Raw genomic sequence first — 18,642 nt, 5'->3', positions numbered from 1 at the left:
ACAATGTAATAAAACTAAAATTCTTACTACTACTTTCTTTAACTATCGGGCTCCGAACTGTTTCCTAAAGAAACTTAACGTCTCTCCGAAAAAGAAGCTAACCTATCCGCATGCACAACTTTCCTCTTGTATCTGATAGATTTCGGAATACAATATACCACATCACTTAATTTTTTTACAACTACGAAAGGACCTTCCCAATTGGACTGCAATTTAGGGGTTCTCCCCTTCTTTCTTCGAGGATTGTAAAACCACACTTTTTCGCCTTCCTGAAAAAGAACTTGCCTAACTTTCCGATCGTACCAGGCTTTCATTCGCGAAGACTTCACGTCCATCCTTTCCCTGACATCAGAATAAATCTTCTCTAACTTTTCTTTCAAATTTCTAACGAAACCCCCTACTGATTGAGATTCTTCCCTAGGCGGACTTCCCAAAAGCAAATCCATAAGTAACCTAAGATCTCGAGCAAAATACAATTCTGCAGGAATCACTCCGGTCGTTTCATGTTTAGAAGATCTGTAAGCTAATAAAAACTTGGGAAAAATGCATCTTGACATTGTTCATCTCAAAAAAATTTAACTTGATTTTCCGTCAAGGCATATAAAGGCTTTGCTAAAGAAGAAAATCCTTTGACAAACTTAGGACAAACTTAAGTAAGAACAGAAACCCAAGAAACTTCGTAATTGTTTCTTATTATGTAGAATTGGCCAATCCCTCACTGCGGAAATCTTTTCGGGATCTGTAGTAACGCCTCCCGAAGAAACTACATGTCCCAAATATTTCACTTCCTTCGCGAAAAGAATACACTTTTTAGGATTAACTTTCAAATTGGCTAAATGTAAACGGCAAAATACTTCCTCTAGATTTTCCATTTTACTAAAATCTTCATATCATCTAAGTAAACCAAACAAAATGATCACATCATCTAAGTAAACCAAACAAATTTTAGATAACAAGCCATGTAATACTTTTTCCATCAATCTCTCAAAAGTAGCGGGGGCGTTACACAATCCAAACGGCATTACATTAAATTGCCACAATCCTCGACCAATAGAAAAAGCAGTCTTTTCTTTGTCCTCAGGACGAATCTTAATTTGCCAATACCCACTTTTAAGGTCTATAGTACAAAACCAAGAGTTATCTGAAAGCTGATCGAGGATATCGTCAATACTGGGCTACTAAGGAAAAGAGTCTTTTATAGTTACTGAATTGAGCTTCCTGTAATCAACGCAAAATCTAATCGAACCATCTTTTTTCTTAACTAAAACAGCGGGAGATACCTAGGGACTTTGTGACTCCTCGATGACTCCTTGTTCCTTCATTTCCTCAATAATTCTATCAACCTCATTCCGCATTTGTATGGGAATTCGACGAGGAACCTGCTTAATTGGAGAAGGATCTTTTACATTAATGATATGCTGAACATTTTCACAATTTCCAGCAACAATCTTTTTAGAAAATACTTCTTGATTTTCTGTCAAAAATTCTGCAAAAATATTCTTTTGAGTTTTGTTCAAATTCTCAGAATTGTTCACATAAAGCTCTTTTAAGATAGATGGGACTCTTTCATCTTGTATTCGCGAACAACAGAAAACTTGCTCTTTACTAGATTCCGGTAAACCCAAAGCAAATTCAAATACATTTTCTAAATTAATTTTTTAAAGGAAATCAACACCCAATAAACAATCTTCATAAATCTCTAAGACATACATAGGAATTTCTACAAAATATTTTCCTAGAACAACTTTTGCCACAACCATAAATTCAATTGGCACCTCCTCTCCAGAAGGATATCTAAAAGAACTACTTTTAATCTGAAAAATGTGCTTACTTTCATTAACCAACTTCTTATTAAGGATTGAAACGTCGGAGCCCGTGTCTATCTTAAAACAACATTCGTTACTATCTAATTTTCCCTTATAACAAAAATAATTAGAATTTGATTTAATTCTATTAACTGAAAATGTAACATTCGGGGTAACTTCCCCCGCAATTGTTCTCCCCACGTCGAAAGCAACTAGGCCGCGTTTCCCTTATTCTCCGGATAGTCTGAACGAAAATGTCCCATTTTTCCGCATTGCCAACACCACGGTCTTGTATACAGGTCTGGGCACTTCGGCGAAAATATGTGAGCAGAAGTGACGCCAATATGGCGTCTACAGTTGGTCGATTACCAAGAGCGTAGACACGTTTTCGGCACTATGTTGTCTGACAAAACATACCAACTGCGCTTGCGCGTCGGCCTATTATAGTCGCCATATTGGCGTCACTTCGCTCACACCGGTTTATATGAAAATAGTATAGGAGTGCCCAGACCTGTATACAAGACCGTGGCCAACACTCTCTTGTATTGGTCTTTTTCCAATTTCCCCGTCCGTACCCATTCTTTTCCTTATTTTTTTCCTCATCCTTATTAACTCCCTCTTTCTTTTCGTTATTTTGTGCGCTTCTGTCTTTTCCCTTCTCGAAACGCTTTTCAAATTCCTTCCTCTTATCAAAACTTTCCCCATGGATGATTTTTACAGCCTTTGCTCTCTCGACAGCTAACTTCAGCAAAGTAATTTCTTCTAGCTAAAGAGTCCTTTTTACAAATCCGTCCGAAAGCGACGAAACGAATTGCGCACATGCAATTTTATCGCGAACCGCGTAAGGACACTCAGAATAAGCTAAACGCGATAATCTTTCTAATTTGCAACCAAAAGTTGCATAATCTTCCCCAAATTTTTGTTTCCTATTTGTAAACTGTGTGTAATAATTTTGCGAAAGTTGCCCCTCACCGAAACGTAACTCGAGTTTTGATTTTAATTCCTCATATTCTAAATTTTCCAAATCTTCTACTTCCAACACAGAACGCGCTTTCCCTCTTAAATTTGTAGCTAATGCTATAGCTTCTGTCGAGTCGTCCCAATGATTCGCACGCGCAATTAAATTAAATTGTGAAAGAAACTCCCGTAACGGAACCGTCCCATCAAAAGTCTCCGGTTTCAATTTATACCCTATTTCACTACGCGCATTTTCTCTTATATCGTCTCTTACTTCCGGATCGCGATTTGCTCTTAATTCTGAAGGACTTAGCTGTATCTCCCGCGGAGATCGAGTCTGATTCTCCCGCAGAAGTTGGAGCTCTTCGTCGTGTCGGCGTCACATTGCCGAAAATTCCTCCTCTCGTCGTGCCTGCTCCTGCCACATTTGCCGCATCTCCTGCAGCATAGCTCGAAGGACTGCCGTAGTCGCTGCCTCAGTCGTTGCCGTCTCCTCTGCGGCCGGTTCCATAACAGGCTCCGAGACCAAGGATTCTAGCAGCCGTCTTCTCCTCGTCGTAACCGACGTTGCCATTGCACTCACACACTCACGATCCCGGACGAGCCCCCAAAATGTTACGTCCGCACGCCGACTTCGCGATAACTCGCGTCGCGAAATGAAGACACGAATGAATTACAAAAGAACACAGAAATAGAAATTTCTTGACTATGTAGTTGTCCATGGAAAAAGCAGGGATGGAACCATAAATGCCACCACATTGGCTTTGAAGTAGGAACCCTTCCCTTCAAAATGCCGCAAAAAACATTGCTCTATCATGCTTAGGAGCCGAGTTACCGCATTTCAAAGTCACTCCTGCATTTTGCAAGATTTTTAGCAATACCACCGGTATTCGCGTTATCCAATGTGCACCATGGGGAGGTTGCTTGGTCGGATTTTGCACATCATGTGTATGGTGTATGTGTACGTCAATGTTAAGTGTGTGCGTGATGCGTGTGTGTGTGTGTATGTGTGTCAGCAGAGATAAGGACCCCACGGTTCGTCACTCCCGCGGTATTTAACGACTCCAAACACTCTGCTGTGTTTGTAAGTGTGTGTGGGTGTATGGGTGGGTGTGTGTGGGTGGTGTGTATGTGGGGATGTGTGTGGAATCGTTAATTACTGCGAAGTGACGAACCGTGGGATCTTTCTCTGCTGACACATACACACCCACACACCGCCCCCCCCCACACACACATACCCACACACACACACACCTACACCCATCCACATATATTCCCACACACACACACACACAGCAGAGTGTTTGGAGTCGTTAACTACCGCGGGAGTTACGAACCGTGGGGTCCTTATCTCTGCTGACACACACACACACACACACACATACACACACACACGCGCGCGCGCGCGCATTTAAATAACAACATTGTTTAATGTATAACATTATGTTTTTGTATTGAAACAAATGTAAGTGAAACAAATTGTCCTTTTCGATTACTCGGTCAGCTTTGAGTAATGGAAAAGAACAGACATGCATCTTGTGCACTAAAAGAAAAGATTGTTAACTTGACTAAACCGTTAAACTAAATTATTATTTTGTTAATTGAACATATATTAGTATTTAAGTCAAATACATTTTGTTAGATTTAATATGTTATATTTAATTTAAATATTTTTATATGTTCAATTAACAAAATATTATTTAGTTGAGCGATTTAGTCAAGTTAATAATTTTTTCATTGTGCCACTGAAAAAATTATTTTTTTGACTGCAACCAAAATATTTAGTACACACATTTTGGTTGGCCGTATAAAATATTTTACTTATACTAACCATATTTATCATAGAGAAAACAAAATTCTAAAATTCATTTAAATTAGCGCAACCAAATTATTTGCTTTGTTGTGTGCCTCGAACAAGGCACTGGGGTTGCGCGGAATTAAGGATGAGGATCCTCGGGTCGACCGGGACGTCGTAGGAAGTTAGGAGAATTATTCTCTTTGGTTTTGATTAAATCGACTCTTATTTCTGATTAAATTTGGTTTCACTTTATTTCTCGTCCTTTTCTTTAAATATATATTCGTGTAACATTCGATGAGCGTATATTCGTATTCCTCTCAATAATTCAGGTCTTTACTAGTGAGTCTCGTTCTGATGTTCAGGTTTCTTATTAGCGACCACGTCTTGATGTTTAGGAATTGTATTCGAGACTCCGTCTTGATGTTTAGGAGTTTTATTCGAGACTCCGTCTTGATGTTTAGGAGTTTTATTCGAGACTCCGTCTTGATGTTTAGGAGTTTTATTCGAGACTGCCTTCGCGGGCGGGCTCTCCGTCTTATATCTTCTTTTGTTCTTTGATTTTCAACGGGCGAGGCCCTTGGAAACAAGTCCCCGATTGGTTAATAATATTCACGCGTTTTTGGTCTAAATGCATAAATGCAAGCGAAGCAGGTCGAAGTCCCTGGCCTTCGCTTGCAGCTCGCGATTTCCGGTGCTTCGCGCGTGTCTCGCTGCGTTAGCGTTTTCACGCGACGAGCGTTTGTCGAGAGCGCTCTTTTATAAGCAAAAATGTTTTACAGTATTCTATAAAGATATTCAGTAAATTCTAATTTCTAATAACTACTGGTTATAGTTCGGGCTATAACAGCTTAATTTCTTTAGTTTTTTTTACAGATAAATTATTATCTTGAAAAAAAGTGTTTAATTATATTATAATTTATATATATATATATATATATATATACATAATATACCATTTGTAAAATTAAAAAGTTGTATATATGTATATATATCTTCAACAACAGCACCAGTAGCACCAGTTCGCGTCCGATCACTAAAGTTAAGCAGCGTTGGGCATGGTTAGTACTTGGATCTCTCTCGTGGGATGCGGCCTTGCCGTGGCGAGAGAGCTCATCCTTTGCAAGAGGATAGTCTTGCAAAGGGTGCTAACAGCATCCCGTACCCGAATAACATCGGGTACATCAGCTCCCCGAGTTCTGGGGAGTCTCCCCAGTCTCGGGGAGTCCTCCCATGCTGGGAGGAAGGGGCCCACTTCCCCATAGAGCTTCGGCTCGTATGTGGTAGAGGATGGCGACCTTGAATACAAACGCCCGGTGGCATGGCACCGTTAGGGGATGGACATTGCACGGCGCCTCTGGCGCTGTCCTCCCTCCATGCAGTTTGCGGCCTCGGCCGGGTTTCTCGTTCCGTTGTCTCGGGGGGGTGTTTTCGGGGGTTTTTCTCCCGGGGGTGTTTCCCCGGGGTTGCGGGGTGGGATCTTTTGCGGCGGGGGCCGCGGGGATGGGTGGCCATCCGTGACTACCCGAGGGGCTTTGCCCGGAGGATTTCCCGAGGGGCATTGCCCGGAGGGGGTCACGGTGGTCGGTCGCCGGGACCGCTCGGACGTTTCCGAGGCGGGGCCCGGCAACGAGAGGAGCCACAGGGTGCTGGTTGGGGGTCTCCAGGCTGGGTAGCCTGGGTCCCCGTCCCAGCGTCCCTGCGGTTGGCTGCACCCGGGCCACTCGGACGTATTCCGAGTACGGGTCGGGTGCGGCGGAGAAGGCCATGCGTGGTCACCCGAGGGGCTCTGCCCGGAGGGTTTACCCAAGGGGCTTCGCCCGGAGGGGGCCGCGCTGGCTAGACGCCGGAGCCGCTCGGACTTCTTCCGAGGCGGGGTCCGGCGAGGAGAGGAGCCCCAGGGTACTGGTGGAGAGCTTGCTCTCGTCCCAGCGTCCCTGTGGCTGGCCGCGCCCGGACCACTCCGAGCTCGGGCCGGGGGCGGCGGAGAAGGCCACGCGTGGTCACCCGAGGAGTTTTGCCCGGAGGGATCACACCCAAGGGGCTTTGCCCGGAGGGTGCCACGCTGGCTAGCCGCCGGGGCCGGTCGAAAGTACTTCGAGGTCAGGGCCCGGTGGCGAGAGTAGATACCACCAGTCGAAAGCGACCGTTGCCTCTTCCGAAGCGACCGGCTGGTGGAAGACGTCAGCCCACACTGGGCGTAATTACCGGTGTGGTGCGTGCTGGTCGCCACGGCGGTTAGGGCAGGGCCGGGGAGCGGCGACCCTGTCTGACCCGTCCGTGGGGCACCCCGGGTGGCGCCACCTGCTGCGGTACCCCCAGGGTCGGAGCTGGGGGACCCCTGAAAGCCCAACGCGGGGCGTCACAACCCCCGTTGGGTGTGTAAGGGGCTCGGAGTCACGGCCGGGGATGCGATATCCCCCCCGGTCAAGACATATGTGGACTCCCCGGGGGAACTCGGGGCCCGGCTAGTGGGGTGTGGCCGGTCATGTTTCTGGGCACCTCCTGGTCGGTGAGGGTATACCCTGGTCCACAGAGCCGCAGCAGGGAGTGGGATTCCTTCAAAAATGAATCCATCACTAAACAACAAAATACCAAGCGAGAAGACGAACGAGCGGGAGGAGGGAGTCACGGTGGAGAACACCTCCACCATGTCCCCTAGCGCAAACAACGCGCTGGAAGGCGGGAAGGGCGATAATATCTCCACGAGGACGAGAGCCAAAGTGGCAATCGTCAAAGTGGAGAGATTTGACCATAAGGTCACTATCGCCAAGAAACCAGGGCCGAGATCCAAGGCAGTAAATGTCATGGATCAAGACTATGCCGTGGCTGGACCGTCAAGCAATCACGACGTGGCCATGGAAGAAGAACACGTGGATGTGGAGGGGGACACAGAGTCCCAAAGTTGGGCCAGCACGGCCAAGGAACGTGCACCGCTCCAACAATCACCATCCATCGATACCAAGATGGACGTAGAGGAGGAAGAGGTGAGGGAAAGGGTCCCGGAACCGGCAATGAGACCGGTCTTAAAAGGGGCAAAAGAGAAAATCCTGGAGGAATACTATCCTCCAGGTATTAATACCGTGGAGGAAAAGAGGGAGTATAGTCAACTCTCTGAGCAGATACAAGACCTGCTAGGGAAAAGAGAGGAGTTTGTTAAGGGTAGACGGATAAACCCACAAAACCCTGCCGACAAACCCCTCCCGCTCGAGAAGGACGAACCTCCTTCCAATATCCACCCACCGAGAACATATAGCGATGTAGCGCACCAGCAACCGACTCGCCCGATGCCAAATGAGGCACCGAACGGGGACGGCGGCACTGTGCATCAGCCGCAACGCGAGACCGGTAAGAGAGTGGCCAAAAAGAAGAAGAAGGTTTCGAAGGGCGAAGCGAGAAAGGAGGCACTGCAGCAACCAAAAGCTGCGGAACCCCCTAAACCACAGCGCCCTAGGGAAGACTTCCTCCCGAGAGAAAGAATAGTTCCCCCCGCCCCGGAAGCGGCGACTGCAAAAATCCCTCCCCGAACGACAGAGGCCGAGGATACCACCTGGGCTAAAGTCGTCGGGAGACGAGAGAAAGCGGCCAAAAAGAGAGAGGGTTATCAACACCCCACCCTCAATAGAAGTCCGGGGAATAAGGCCACCTCAGCTTCCCCCCTCTTGTCAAGAGGGCTGGTGGTGAGGCGAGGGAGAAGTCCAACGAGGGAGGATTCGGGAAGAAGAGGTCCTTGAAATCGGCGGCGGTCACGCTGACGTGTCCGCCAGGGGATTACAAGGAGGCGATATTAAAAGCGAGGGAGAAGATAAACCTCATGGACCTCGGTATACCCAGAGTGAAAGCTCACAAGGGTATAACCGGGGCCATGGTGTATGAAATCTCAGGGAGGAACAAGACAGAAAAGGCGGACCTTTTTGCCGCCAAACTTAAGGAGGCGTTGGCGGAGGTCGAGGGAGTTAGGGTGGCTCGGCCGACGAAAACGGTCGAATTGAGGATCCGGGGCCTCGACGAGGCAACTACGGAGAAAGAAGTGCAGGGCCGCATGGCCGAGGTGGGGGGCTGTGGGCCCGACGACATCAAAGTCGGGCCAATAAGGTTTGCCACCAAGGCCATGGGCACGGCCTGGGCTAGGTGTCCTGTCGCGGCGGCGAAGAGAATCGTCGAAGCTGGGAGGATACAATTTGGGTGGCTGCAGGCGAGCGTGGAAATTTTGAAAGAAAGGCCTCTCCAATGCTTTAGATGCATGGGGAGGGGCCACGTTCAAGGCAACTGTAGCAGTGATAAAGATAGGAACAATCGCTACTACAATTGCGGGGCGGAAGGGCACAAAGCCCGCGACTGCGGGGGCGCGACGAAATGCATGCTCTGTGCAGAAGCGGGCAAGCCTGCAAACCATAGGATGGGGAGCGCGAAATGCTCCCCTCCTAAGGAGAGAAAAGGGAAGAAAGAGGTGGCCAAAAAAGGCCCAACAAAAGGGACGGCCGTTGCGGGCCCAACGAGGGAGGAGGTGAAGGGAACCGCAAAGGAGCAACCGGCGGAACAGTCAAGAGGGGGAGTCCCTAAGGCTGCGCCAAATGCGCGCCTTGGAGGAGGGAGGCAAACTCCCCCCCCTGTAGAAAGCTGGGTGCAGGGAGGGGATTTGTCGCAGTTGAGTGGGGGCCCATCACGGTGGTGGAGTGTTACTTCCCCCCGAGGTTGGACTTTGCCCAATACGAGCAGGCGGTGGACGGTGTAGCTGTATTCGTAAGATCGCAGCTGCACCGTCCGGTAATCGTGGCCGGGGACTTCAACGCCAAAGCTACGGCGTGGGGTTCCCGGCGCACGGACAGTAGGGGCAGAGTCCTGGAGATGTGGGCGGCAGCACTCGGCCTGCACTTGATGAATGTAGGCGCGAGGAGCACCCTGATCCGGCCGCAGGGGGAGTTGATTATAGACCTCACGTGGGCAAACTCCCCTGCGGCGGATAGGATCAGCGAATGGCGGGTGATGGATAAGGAAACTTTATCGGATTACCTCTATATAGAGATGAGGGTGAACATCACCCGCCAAAGGGTGCTCGGCCGCCCCCACGGGGGAGAAGATACTCCACCGAAGAGATGGGCCCTGCGAAAGCTAGACGCGGACAGGCTGATGGCTGCGGTCGCCTCCGCGACCTGGCCCGGTACAATCATGCCGGAGGAGGACATACCGAGCCGGGTCGACTGGCTCATGGGCGTCATGACAAGAGCTTGTGACGCCGCGATGCCCAGAGCCAGTTTTAGGCCGAGTCGCGTGGCTTACTGGTGGAATGACGAAATCGCGGAACAGCGGAGAGTCACCACCAGGGCCAGACGCAGATTTACGCGCGAGGCGACTCGGCCGGGAGGAGGTGACCAATGAGGCGTACGCCGACTACAGGTTCGAGCGTAACGCACTCAGTGCAGCCATCGGGGAGTCCAAGGCCAGAGCGTGGGACGAAAGCTTGCTCACGCTCAATAACGACCCATGGGGGCGCCCATATAAAACAGTTCTCAACAAGTTGAGAAGATGGGCGCCCTCCGTGACGGAAGCCCTCGAGCCCCAGGAGTTGGAAGATACGCTCAACAAGCTCTTCCCCACCGTGGCTGCCCCCGACGTACCCGGGGGACCAGTCGAGTGGGGGAAGCACCTGGAGGTCTCGGGGGAAGAAATGTCCGGGGTGATAAAAAGGCTCCGGTCCAGGGGAAATAAGGCCCCAGGGCCGGACGGCATCCCCGGGCGAATATGGGTCTTGGCCTTGGACCACCTGTCCGCGCTTGTAAGGCAGCTGTTTAGCGACTGCCTTAGAGAAGGATACTTCCCCCCAGTGTAGGAAAGGGCGAATCTCGTCCTTATCCCAGGGGGGGCGGAGTTGCGGGGGCCCCTCCCGCATATAGGCCGATCTGCCTGCTGGACGAGGCGGGGAAATTATTGGAGAGAGTGGTTGCGAACCGTCTCGTCCGGCATTTATCCCAGGAAGGACCGGATCTTCACCAGGAACAATACGGGTTCCGCGAGGGAAGATCGACGATCGATGCGATCAGAAGAGTAAGGTCCCTCGCGGAATCCGAGATGGACCAGGGTGGGGTGGCAGTGGCAGTATCTCTGGACATTGTTAATGCCTTTAACACCCTGCCCTGGTGCCAGGTGGAAAGGGCGATGGAGTCCCATCGCGTTCCACCGTACCTGGTGAAGATTGTAAAGTCGTACTTTCGGGAAAGGCAGATCGGATACATAAACCGAGAAGGTGAAAATTGCGGGAGGGGAGTCACATGCGGGGTCCCGCAGGGGTCGGTATTAGGCCCCTTGCTGTGGGACCTCGCATTTGACGAAGTCCTTCGCACTGCCCTCCCCCCCGGCTGCAGCGTCATCTGCTATGCAGACGACACGTTAGTGCTGGCCGGGGGAGAACACTGGGGGGAGGCGAGGAATAGGGCTGAACTCGTGGTGGCCTGCGTCGCTATGAGTATATGCAGCATGGGTCTCAGAGTAGCGCCTCAAAAAACTGAGGCGCTATTCATGCACGACGGCACACACGGTGTGCCGCCGAGAGTCTATGTTGCGGTGGAAGGCATCCCCGTCCAGATCGGGAATCGGATAAAGTATCTGGGCCTGATACTGGACGGAAGATGGAATTTCATAACACACTTTGAAAGTCTGGTCCCCAAAGTTGAAAAAGTGGCGGCTGGGTTAAGCCGCCTACTTCCAAATGTAGGGGGACCAGAAGGAAGGGTCCGCCGCATGTATGCGGGCATCGTCAATGCCGTCGCCCTGTACGGGGCGCCGGTATGGGCAGAAGCCGCGATCGCCACCCCGAAAATACGGGACGTGCTGCGGCGCATCCAGCGCCGCGTGTCGATTCGGGTGGTGCGCGGTTATAGGACGGTGTCCCATGCGGCGGCGACAACTCTGGCGGGGGTTCCGCCGATGGAGCTCGTGGCGAGCTTGTACCAAGAAACGTACATGCAGACCCGCGAGTTCCAGAGGCAGAACGTTAAGCTAACCGCCAGAGCAAAGGCAGTTATGAAATTCCAAGCCCGGCGACGTCTGCTGGAAAGGTGGGAGGGATATCTAGCCGATATCCCCGACACCAACTCCGGCAACAGAGTCGTCGGGGCCGTGCGTCCAAAATTAGAAGAGTGGACGACAAGGACGCACGGCGAGGTGACCTTCCACCTTGCACAGGTGTTCTCCGGACACGGTTGTTTCGGAGAATACTTGTGCAAGATACAACGAGAGGAAACGACGCAGTGCCACCATTGCGAGGACGGCATGGACACCGCGCAACACACCCTGGCCTACTGCCCAGCGTAGGCCGGGGAGCGCGGTGTCCTAAAAGAGGCAATTGGTGAAGACCTCTCGCTCCCAACAGTCGTGGAGATGTTGGAGAGCGAGGGGTCTTGGAGGGCGGTCTCCTCCTTCTGCAGCGACGTAATGAAGCAGAAGGAGGAGGCCGAAAGGGAGCGTGAGAGAGCTCCACGGGAGAGCAGCGAGGAAGACGTCGACGGGCCGCCAAGGAGAAGGAGAAGGAGGCGACCTCGTCGGCAAGACCCTGCGCACCCCTCGAGACCCGGGGGAAGAGGCCGAGGAAGGGGACGTTAAACCCCCTCCCTTTAAGCCTCGCAGGATGTGAGAGAGAAGCAGCGAAACTTCCTCTCGCAAAATGAGGAAGACAAAACCTCCCTGGGCGACAAGTCTGTCGTACAGGGAGATGGGGATCGGGCCTCGAGCGGGAAACTCGAGACTCGATCCCGCCCCCTGGGGAAAACACTTCCCCCCGGGAGGGCGTGGCATGAGGGTGCGACCCCCCTGTGCCACAACAACAAGGGACCCCCCCTCGCCGAGCCAATGCGGCGGGGGGTCGGGAGTCTCCGCAGTCACAAGCGGAGGCTCCCGCGGGCAGGACAGGGCGGGGGGCCCCCGGAAGTAGTGCAATTGCCAGATTCCCGGGGGCTCCCTGCAAGAGAAGGTCGTCGTGTGGGTTTTAGTGGGTACCTCGAAGAAGCCCCGCACAACAGTCAAGTGGAGGGAAGTCCCACATAACCCGTGTTCCCTTTCCCGAGGGGCACGGGTATGCATAAAGCATTTCCCACACGTTAAAAAAAAAAAAAAATGGTTAGTACTTAGATGGGTGGTGACCGCTTGGGAATTATAAAATATTAAAATAAAAAATTATTATCAAATTAATTATAAAATTGTTTGTGTAAAATAACTAAACATTTGAAGTAACATAATAAATTTTATAAATAAAATATGAATATTATTTAAAAAAAAAAATAAAATTGTTTGAAGTAAATAAAACAATTTTTTTAATTAAAAAAAAATGACATTTTTTTAAAAAACATTTTTATTTAAAGCAAATATATATATTATTTGGAAATAAAACAATCGCATTTGTTACTTCAAATATTAGTATGGTTGGACTATTTCAAGCATTATATTTCTTTGGTTTCAATAAAATTTATTATTCCAAAGAAACGTTTCTCTCTGTGTGCATTTTAGAAAAAATGTTTTAGATAAAAATTATAGAGTTTAAAAATATTATTTTACAGATTTTATCACTTTGACCTTGGCGTTGCCAAAATCAGGGCATGGCCATCTTGAAATTTTTTGGAATTATTAATGAAATTATGAATTATTTTTTTATATAAATCGATTCTCCGCAACAATGTGCATAAAAAATTATAAGAGTAGAATAGTCAAAATGTGAATAATTTACGAAATATGTAACGGCTGCTTTCGCGAGCGCGGACAGCACAGTCGGAATCAGGGCTCGTGAAAGGGGTGAGATGCGAACGCGCAGTAATTGGTTGTAAAAAGTAAAAGAACAATGTTTATTACGTATAATTGTGTTATGTACAAATGTGTTGGTATAAATGTGAGTGAGAAGGTGTATGCGGAAATACGGAGAGATTCCGCATCGTTAAATCGCCGCGTATATATAAATAGACCAATATCTGGGTCAACGCACGGGGTTTAAATCGCGGTATGTATGTGTGTAAACAATAGCGCGAGTGTGCTGTGTCTGTGTGTCGCGGGCGCCGACGATGTGACAAGTAAAGTCTAGGCGCGGCGCGGGCGCGGTAAGGGGCGCCGTCGGTTTGTTTGGGTCGCGCGTATAGCCGGTGATATCGCAAGAGAGCGGTCGCTCTCTTCGATATCTCGAAGAGAGTGCGGTCGCACGGCGCGGGTGGTCACGGTTCGGGCTCGATGGTTAGCTGCGGCGGTGGTAGATCGGCGGCTTACGACCGTCCACTATGCCTTTGCATAACTGCGTTCGGAAACGTCACCCGAGTGCATTCCTTCTCTTTCTATATCACTGAGAGAGTAGTGATATAGAAAGAGAGGGAATGCACTCGGGTGACGTTTCCGAACGCAAACATAATGACGGGACGGGAACGTCGCAGGTGTCGAGTCAGCTCGTCGAAGGTGGCGGAGCTCCACCTAAATGAGCCGGCGACGCGTAAAGAGAGAGAAGGAGGAAAGGTGGCGTTTCTCGAGATAATCTCGGGAGAGGCAGCGTACACGTCTACTCCGGAAACGCACTTTCTTAGGTTTCGGAATCCGGATTTCGGAGGACAGAGATAATCTCTGCAGAGGCAGCGTACACGTCTACCTCACACTCCGGAGTCGGACGGAATAATCATAATCGTCCCCCGCTCCGGTTTATATTCGGTTTTTTGGGATACGGTGGAAGGGGTGATAATCGGTATTTTCCGGTACGCGTCGGGAGCTTTCGGGATCGGGCCCGTTTCGCGTTTGAGTCGTGTTTAACGACTTTAACTAACAAAGGGCGCCTAGCGCCTGCTGCACTGCCCGACCGATGGTCGCCGGGCGCAGCCTTCCGACTGATGACGTGTCGGGAATGGGGTCGTTTCAAATATATACTTTAATTTGACATAATCTAACATAAATTTAAAAAATATCTCGTAAACTATTTATTTTTTAATCATCCCACTATTGTAATTTTTTTATGTAAAATTTTATGAGAAATTGATTTATATATAAAAATATGATGGTTCCATTAAAAAAATTCAAGATAATCTTGCCATGATCTTGGCAACGATACCCAAGATCAAAATGATAAGATCATTAAATAGATATATTTTAACGCTACAATTTTTATCTAAAACATTTTTTCTAAAATGCATTGTTTGAGATATCCCGTTTTCGAACTTTTAAAGCCTGTATATGCGAAAAAAATATAATGTATGTTTCGTCATGCATAATATTTTTATATATGCTGCTATAACACACATGCACGCACGCACGCACGCACACACGCACGTACGCACATTCGATGAGGGTTATACGCGTCATAGGTTGTACATATATCGAGTCGAGAAACGTATATCATCTTTACATGCAAGACCTTCCGGAGCTTTTATAGCGCAGAAATGGTTCATAAAATCAAGTTGCTTATTAAGACATTTATTCAGAATAGCGAGAACTACAACATATCCAAAAATTAGACAAATCCGCAAAAATATATTTTCCCAGAAAGAATTAAGAACGATGCGGGTTCCTTTCCAATTGCATGTTATTTATGAGATGTTATAGTATTAATTAAATAAATAAAAGGGACATGCCCCGAAGTATGCTTTGCGCATAAGTATATTTATGCTAAATAACCACCTATAATTATCTAATGATAATATGTATAATACAACAAGATGTCATACAGGATGTCGTGTTTCACCTCTCTGGGTAGGTAAAGGGAGTTAAACCGAGCAGTAAAGTATTATTTTGTAACTTTCGCAATAATTAATGAGAAATAAAAAAAGGGTCGGTCAATTCGCGACTAGAAGCGCGCATCGAGAAGAGGAGGTAGCCTACTTGGGGGTCCAGTGTTATGCGTTGCTTGTACATAAATATCTGTTGTAGAGCGCTCCTTCCCGCTTCATCGCGCACCTAGCAATTGTGTAACATTAGACTCTTTCTTTTTGCCGCTCGCCTAGTTACCATGTAAGAATGGGCTGTCTTTTCTTGTCGCATGTTTAAACTCGTACAAATTGGCCGATTTTTATTATTTTCTCGTTAATTATTGCGAAGGTGGCAAAATAGTAAATAACTTTTCTCAGTTAAACTGCCCACTCTACCTCTCTACCAGTCTAATTCTCACTATACCTGCCCACGAGAGATGAAACGCGAATGACCGGACATCCTGTATACAAATATTTTATATATGTATACATATACGTACATATAGGTATCCGGTAATAGCCGTATCACTAGTTAACAGATACAGCGCATTAATTTGAATAGAAAAGTTATTTTATGATTTATGATTTTCGCAATAAATGAGAAATTAATTTTAAAAAATCAGATTATTTGCGCGAATATAAGTGCGCGATGAGAAGAGAGAAAAGGCAGCCCATTATTACGCGGTTACACCAGGCGCGCGATAAAGCTTCAAGAAGAATGTTCTATAAATGACAACGGCTATGTACGAACGGTGCATGACATTGAATCTTCGCGTAGCAATCTGTCTCTTCTCGCCGCACGGCAATACCAGCAAGAGTTAACATTTTCTATACGGTTTAACCCACTCTACCTGCCCACGATAGGCAAAACACGACACCCTGTACAATGCGTATTATAAATATTATTAAGTTATATATATATATATATATATATATGACTTCCGTTTCCGGATGATTAGGAGAGTGACACGTGTGAATTGAGTGCGAGAGTTAGGTGAGGTATACAGCGAAAAGAGAAAGGGAGTGGACGAGAGAGTGAAGGAGTGTATGTGAGAGGAGGAGTGAAGGGTGCGGAAATAAGGGATAGGTAAAGGGATAAGAGAAAAAGAGAGATAAAAGGGATAGAAAGTGAAGGTGACAGACGGTTTCTTTAGGCATAGAGTAGAGAGTAGAATAGAAAGGTAAAGTGGGAGCGAGGAAATAAGCGGCGACGGAGACGACGCCTAGGGGGAACTAGAGAAATTAGGAGGTTAAAGAGATAAGAGAACAGCACAAATATAACTAGGGGAGACAAAGATGGAAGAAGGAAAGAAAGAAGGCGCGATAATAATAAAGGGAGGGAAGTTAACGCAGGCATTAGCGGAAAGAAGAGGAAGTACAGGTAGCACAGGTTATATAGAAGATTGGTGTAGGAGAAAAAGAGAGTTAGAGGGAAGAGAAGAATTAGGGGAGGGAAAGGAGGTTAAAAGATTATTAAAAGAACCGGTAAAAGAGAAGGAAGAAGAAGGAGGTATGGAGTTAATATTAAATGAGATTAGAGAATCAAGAAGAGAGGGAAGAGAGGATAGAGAAAAAATGAAAGGGGGATTGGAAAGGATTAGGAGAGAGATGGAGGGTATTAAAAGGGACATGAAAGAAAGAGAGGAAAAGTGGGAAAAAGAAAAGAAGGAACTAATGGATAGATTAGAAAAATTAGAAAAGAATATGAATGATAAAGAGAGGGAGGGGATGGAGTGGGAGGGAGAATTAGATGGGAAAGTGAAAAATATGGAGGTGAGAGTTAGAAATTTAGAAGAAGGGAGAGGGGGGGTAGAAGGTAAAGGAGAAGAATTGTTAGAAAGAGTAAAGAGAATGGAGTGGGTGATGGAAAAAGGAGAAAGAAATAAAAGAAAAAGAAATTTAGTATTTAAGGGAGTAAAGGGAAGAGAGCATAAAGAAGAAGTGGAGAGGATAGGTAGAGAGATAGGAGTAAAGGTAGAAATAAAAGAGATGAGAAGAATAAAAACAGGAAGAGAAGAAAAAGGGGATTTAATAATTGTTAAGGTGAAATCAGAGGAGAATAAAAGAAAAATATTAGAAAGTAAAAGAAAATTGAAGGGAAGGGAGATTTGGATAGAGGAGGACCAAACATTTAAAGAGAGAAAAATGAGATGGAGACTGAGAAAAATAGCGGAGGAGCAGGAGAGGAAAGGAGCAGCGGTAGTGTTAGGGTATGGAAAGATAAGATTAAACAATAGATGGTGGTACTGGGATGAAGAAAAGGAAATGTTGAGAGAAGGGAACGGTAATCAAAGGGAGGAAAAAGGAGAGAGAAAAAATGAGGGGAAAGGGAAATTAGGGCTATAGAGAATGAGATATTAAAGAGAAGAGAAGGGAGGGAAGGAGGTGTAGGATTAAGGAAAATAGAAAAGGGAATGGAGAGGAAGGGGGATAGGTTTTATGATAGGAGAAAAAGAAAGAGGGAAGAAATAAGGAGATATAAGGTAGGTTTCTGGAATGTAGCGGGTTTAAAAAATAAGGATGAGGATTTTTGGAAGGGTTTAGAAGAATGGGATATAGTAATACTAAGTGAAACATGGGTGGATAAGAAAGGATGGGAGAAGATAAGAAACAGAATACCAAGAGGATATGTATGGAAGAAACAATGGGCAGGGAGGAAGAATAAAAAGGGAAGAGCGATGGGAGGGATGTTAATGGGGATAAGAGAAGGAATAAAATGGGAGAAAGAAAAAGAAGAGATAGATAAGGAAGGGGTAATGAAAATCAAGGTGTGGCTAGGGGGATGGTGGAAGGTAGTGGGGGTTTACGTAAATAAAAACATAGAAGAAATATTAGAAACTTTAAAAGAATGGACGGAGGAAAATAGAGAGGAGGGGAGAGTGATTATAAGGGGAGATTTTAATGCGAGGACAGGAGAAGAAGGAGGAAGGGTAGAAGGGGAAGAGGAAGGAAAAGAAGGAAAGATTAGAATATCAAAAGATAAAAAGATGAACGGCGAAGGGAGTAAGCTATGTAAGTTTTTAGAAGAACAGGGATGGACAATACTAAATGGCAATATAAAAGGAGACGAAAAAGGAGAATGGTCTTATACGGGAGGGAGGGGGGAATCAGTAATAGATAATGTGATAGGAGATGAAAAAACGAGAGAGGGAATAGAGGAGATGAGGGTAGAGGAAAGGATAGACTCGGATCATCATCCTATAACAATATGGATAAAGGGAGAGGAGGGGGTGAGAAGGATAGGAAAAAGGGAGGGAAAGAGGAAGGGTAGGAGAGGAGTATGGACGAAGGAGGCTAGAGAAGATTTTAGAGAAATGTTAGGGGAAAGGAGAGGAGAAAAAGAGGGAATAGAAGAAGAATGGAAAGAAATGAAGGAGAAAATACT

This window comes from Prenolepis imparis, unplaced genomic scaffold (genome assembly GCF_030444845.1).
Source record: "Prenolepis imparis isolate NDT839.2.m4 unplaced genomic scaffold, iyPreImpa1.0 SCAF_7, whole genome shotgun sequence".
In the NCBI taxonomy this organism is placed as follows: domain Eukaryota; kingdom Metazoa; phylum Arthropoda; class Insecta; order Hymenoptera; family Formicidae; genus Prenolepis; species Prenolepis imparis.
The sequence above is the reverse complement of the archived record's forward strand: the minus strand, read 5'-3'. Positions refer to the sequence as shown.